The sequence below is a fragment of the Musca vetustissima genome, unplaced genomic scaffold, assembly GCF_032173495.1.
Source record: "Musca vetustissima isolate MV318-11 ecotype Yass unplaced genomic scaffold, APGP_CSIRO_Mvet_v1 utg27727, whole genome shotgun sequence".
NCBI lineage: Eukaryota > Metazoa > Arthropoda > Insecta > Diptera > Muscidae > Musca > Musca vetustissima.
This window is the reverse complement of record NW_026880928.1, coordinates 32,794-38,793: the sequence shown is the minus strand read 5'-3', so window position 1 is coordinate 38,793 and position 6,000 is coordinate 32,794.

The window sequence follows — 6,000 nt, the reverse complement described above, 5'->3', positions numbered from 1 at the left end:
AAAACTGAACCACCAAGTTCAATAGGGTCGTCCGTGGACCGAGTAAATGAGTTGTACCAAATCTCATCTAAATTGGATTATAAATACGATGTGTACTTTGTTTATAATTTAACATTAACAGACGGACAGATGGACGGACGGACACGCATAAATCGACTTAGTGATTCTATGTATATTCTCAAAAGGAACCATGGGTGTACGTTTCCTTTTGCCTGTTACCAACATATGCACAAAGACATAATACCTGTAGCAAAGACATAATACCTGTTAATATTGCCAAAGACACTGGCAATATTAAACGGGACGAATATTTTTGTCTAATCGACTTGCCTAGGGGGTCTTTTCAGTCCCCTTTTCCAGAAATAATTGAAAGTTCATTTGAAACTGCAGTCAAAAATCTGACTCGCATACTCTGAGTTGGCACCAATTTTTCCCATAAGAGGTCATTTTAGAGGGAAGGTACCAACGACAATCATATTCTCCATCAAATTTTAGTATAAACCACCGAACAAGAGAAATCGGTATATAACATATACTAGCCGGTATATATAATATATGCCGGCAACTTCGTTAGCGAATGTAGGAAATACTTAAACATGTATTAACATATTATGTTATTTTCACAGAAAACTGCATACGTCATAAAAAATAATCCACACATTAATATCGACCATAAATTAGAGCCCTAAAGGTTCACCCAAATCCAAATTTGTCCAAATTTAGTTCCATTTATCAAACATTACACTGTGCAGCACTAAAATCTTGAACCAATCGAGACCCCCAAAATCTTGAAGCTTGTGATGGTGGAAGAAAATCCCTAGCTGGGTTTAGCATTATTAGCTAAGGTTTTTTTTAAATTAATTTTTAAAATTAGCACAATTTTCAAATAATACGTACGTATTATTGAGTCTATATCTCGTGAACTATTTGAAATATTGCTTTTCTCTCTTAAGCAATATTTTTCCTCTTAATTAGATCTAAAAATTTTCTCTTGAGATAAAATCAATGAAACAACACCATCATACTGAAAATAGCACAACTGCAAAAAAATTAAAATTTCGACATACTTTTTCCATGTTTAATTTTTACTTCAATTTTGTACCTATTTATTGAAAAAAGCATAGCAATTTTTATTTCTATAAACATACAATTGGGAGTGAATTTCTTTGGTTCATCTTGATGAATTTGTGAGGCTATAACTATGTGAAGGAGTCAACCAATGAAATGGGGGTTTTAAGAAAAGTTGTTTGATTTGCTATTGGCTATCTTCTTGTCATATACTGTTTGGCCGAGTCAGTAGCAGTTTCTGAAAAAAGTGTAAAAAACATGGAAAAAGTATGTCTAAATTTTAATTTTTTGCAGTTGTGCTATTTTCAGTATGATGGTGTTGTTTTATTGGTTTTATCTCAAGAGAAAATTTTTAGATCTAATTAGGAGGAAAAATATTGCTTAAGAGAGAAAAGCAATATTTCGAATAGTTCACGAGATATAGACTCAATAATAAGTACGTATTATTCAAAAATTGCGCTAAAATCCGCCCCAGTCGAATATTTTAAAAATGAATTTAAAAAAACCTTAGCTAATAATGCAAAACCCAGCTAGGGATTTTCTTCCACCATCACAAGCTTCAAGATTTTGGGGGTCTCGATTGGTTCAAGATTTTAAAGTTGAAAAATGTGTCACTGTGTTATTTCCACAAATACCCTCCTTAACCAGTCAAAAAAACTTTCTGCATACCCTGATCTTACACAACCACAATGATTCCGAATTCAAATTTCAGGATTCTAACTCTATTGGTTCACCCACAATTTAAATTGTTCCAAATTTAGTACACAGTAGTACGAATTTCCAAAACTTGCTACATAACCCAAACCTACATCCCGCCAATGCTCCTAAATCTTAGTTTCAGGATTCCAACTCTGTCGGTTCACTCACAATTCAAATTGTACCAAATTTAGTACACAGTAGTATAAATTTCCAAAACTTCCTACTTAACCCAAATCTACACCCCGACAGTGATACTAAATCCAAGTTTCAGGATTCCAACTCCATATGTTCACAATTCAAATTTTACCAAATTTAGTACACATTAGCACGAATTTCCAAAACGTCTTACTTACCCAAAACCTACACCATCACAGTGATCTTAAATTCAAGTTTCAGAATTCCAACTCTATCGGTTCACCCACAATTCAAATTGTACAAAATTTAGTACACAGTAGCACGAATTTCCAAAACTTTATACTTATCCCAAGCCAACACCCTTAAAGTGATCCAAAATCCAAGTTTCAGGATTCCAACACTATTGGTTCACCTACCATTCAAATTGTACCCTGGGAAATATTTCGTGATATTTGCACCCTCTTGCCCTATTAGAGGTAAACAGCACCTCTTCCTTACGCTGACATATCTTCCGAATATTACGAGTATTCAGTACGGCTATTGTCCAGATTGCTTTCACCGTGGGTTGTGTTGTGATGTTCGGCTTTCATTTGTGGTCTATAGATCGACTCGAAAATAACACAAAAAATTATGTTTTCGGTCCACTTTATTCCAAAATTATTATCTGATCATCACTGAAAATTATAGCCGTTGTCCTTGACCATAATTGGAACCTCATGGAACATTTCAAAGCGATCAGCGCTATGGTTATACCCTACACAACTATGTTGTCAGGGTATTATAGCTTTGTGCAGCCCCAAGAGTTTGTAACGCCTCGAAATATTAGTCCTAGACCCACCTTTAAGTATACCGATCCTCATATCTCGACTAGCTGAGTCAATCTAGACATGTTTGTCCGTCCATCCGTCCGTCTGTCTATTATAATTTGTAAACACGATACAGGCCACAGTTATGGACCAATCTTCACGAAATTTTGCATGTAGGATAGATTCTGCCCAATGAAGACCCCTATTGTTTTTGATAAAGATCGCTTAATGTTTAGGGGATGAAATGGACCAAATACTAAATTTTTGTCGGTTTTTCTGGTCGCTCTAGGGGCCGCAATTATGGCCCAAACATCGCGAATTTTTACACAGAGAAGGGGATCGGACCAACGAATAAGCATGCCTGTTTTGATAAGGTTCGGTTAATATTTAGCGGGTCAAATGGACCCTGACTTTTGTGTGAAAATTTACAAAATTTGTATTCAATAGCGTATAGATTTACCCCTGAATGACATAGACCCGAAAAGTTGTTGGTATATCCAAGGGCTGTGGTTGCCCTTTAAATTGATACCAATTATATGGTTGTATGTACTCAGATGTGGGAGTTACACTTAAATATTTACAGGTGCTTATATATTCAGACGTTATTAAGTAACCCTTTACCACACTAGAGGGCGGAAATATTGCGCTGATCTCTTTAAAATGCTCCATGAAGTTCCAGTTATGGTCAGGGATAACGCCTATAATTTTCGGTGACGATCAGTAATTATAATGTGATGAAGTCGACCGAAAACTTAATTTTTTATGTTTTTTTCGAGTCGATCTATAGGCTCCAATGGGAATAAGAAGATCACAACACAAGGGAAGATAATCTGGTCAGAAATTAGAAGGGGTGTACTGAACATTAGTAATAATTCTCGGCCTCTAGTTGGTCCAGATGGTTCAAATATCGCGAAATATTGTCCAAACTCAAAATATAGATCCACAGAAAGTTAATTTTTCGTGGAAGTTGTGTAGGGTATCATGTGGTCGGCCCCGTCCGACTATACTGCTCCGCTCACTGGTTCCGCACTCTAGAGTGATAATGGGTTACTAAATAATATACGAACACGGATATAACTTTAAATATTTAGGTGTAACTCCCACATGCGAGCACATACAACAATATAATTAGTATTAGTTTAAAGGTCAACCACTCCTGTTGGATATAATATCAACCCTTCGGGTCTATGTCCATCAGGGGTAAATATATACGCTATAGAATACAAATTTTGTCATTTTTCACACAAAAGTCAGGGTTCATTTGAGCCGCTAAATATTATAAAAACAGGCATGCTTATTCTTTGGCCCGATACCCTTCTCCATGCAAAATTTCACGATGTTCGGGCCATTATTGCGGCATCTGGAGCGACCAGAAAAACCGACAAAAATTTAGTATTTGGTCCATTTCATCCCCTAAATATTAACCGATCTTTCCCAAAAACAATAGGGGTCTTCATTGGCCAGAACCCATCCTACAGTCAAAATTTCGTGAAGATTGGTCCATAACTGTGGTCTGTATCGTGTTTACAAATTATAATGGACAGACAGACTGACGGACACACATGTCTAGATCGACTCAGCTAGTCGAGATATGACGATCGGTATACTTAAAGGTGGGTCTAGGACCAATATTTCGCGCGTTACAAACTTTTGGGGCTACACAAACTATAATACCCTGACAACATAGTTGTGTAGGGTATAAAATTTCCAAAACTACTTACATATCCCAATCATACACTAAGACGGTAATGTTAACTTCAAATTTAAGTATTCCACCTCGATTTGTATCTCCAATTTAAATTTGTACCAAATATAGTACTTTTCGTACATATGAGAACACGCTTTCAAAATCATCTCTTTTACTAGACTTACTCATCTCAAACCTAATTCGCATCCCAAATTTCAAGTTTTTAGCTCTATCCATTCACATGCTACGAAATTGTACCAAATTAAGTACATTTTAGTATTTTTCTGATAGTTATAGTTCGAATTTTCAAAAAACTTTTGTTACGTCTATCCTACACTCCATCAGCGACCACCAATCCAAATTTCAGAGTTCTAGCTCTACCGGTTCGCGAAATACAAATGGTATCACATTTAGTACTTTTTAGTGCTTTTCGTACCCTTCTAGTACAATTTTCAAAAAAACCGAGCCTTACCTGTGACCTTTGGACCAAGAGTGACCCTCACCCAAAAATGTCAAGATTCTAGCTTCAGGCCTTTCGTCTGGGCGTTGACAAATCGTTAAATCAGTCAGTCAGTCAATCACTTTACTCTTTCATTAGTATAGATAAAAAAATAAAATATAGACATCAATTTGCGACAAAAATTCTAAATTGTTTTGCAATTGTTTTTGTTCGAATTTTTTTTTCTAAAAATTTATATTGTTAGGAAAAATAAGCCAGTGTTTTTATAATTTTGTTTAAAACTATATATTTAAGCATAAAGTACGTTACACGTCACTTACTATTCAACATAATTCGAATCCAATAAATTTTGTGAATTTTTCTTATTTTTTCAAATTGTTGTTGTGGTGCCACATCAAAATACAGCAAAACAATGCCATCATTTAAACGAGTTCTTCAGAATCACGGCGTCATTATCCCACATAATTTTCAATTTTTTAATTTTCAAATGTGAATGAACTTTGTTTTAACGAGGTTTGTGGTAAAAGTTTTTTAAAATTTCGTTCACCCGTACCACCTGTATTGGGTTTGATTATTTCCTGTTTTCAAGCGGAAAGTAAAGGATCGGTGAAATAGTGTTCATGAAACGAACTGCCTCCATGAGTCCCTCAGTCGGAGAGGACTGAGAAAAGTAAACACTAAATTTCAGACATTCAGGATGAAGAACTGGTCTAGAGACATCAACATAAAACATTAAAAACGATTCCAAATATTGAAGATTTTTTCTGGGAAGATTTTATTCACCAGAAACCCAAATACAAAATGTCAGCCATTTTCAAAAGTCTTAAAATTCTTTTATATCGGGGCTATGTAAATGGGAAATTCTTTTCACCAAACGGTGCAACTTTAAATTTTAGATACATCAATTGGAAAATCAACCTACAGCCATTCGATGAAGACTTTTATCCACTTAAGGGGACCCCCCCCCCAAAAATTTTTGTTGATATAATTCGAATCTACACTGATTAAAGAATGTCTCTACAAAATTTCAAGTGAAAATTTCAAGAACTGTTGAAGATATATCCGATTTATTGTGTCAGCATCAAGTGACGGCTGAAGGGCTTCTCAAACTTTAAACGCGTTTTTCTCTAAACATTTTTTTGCGA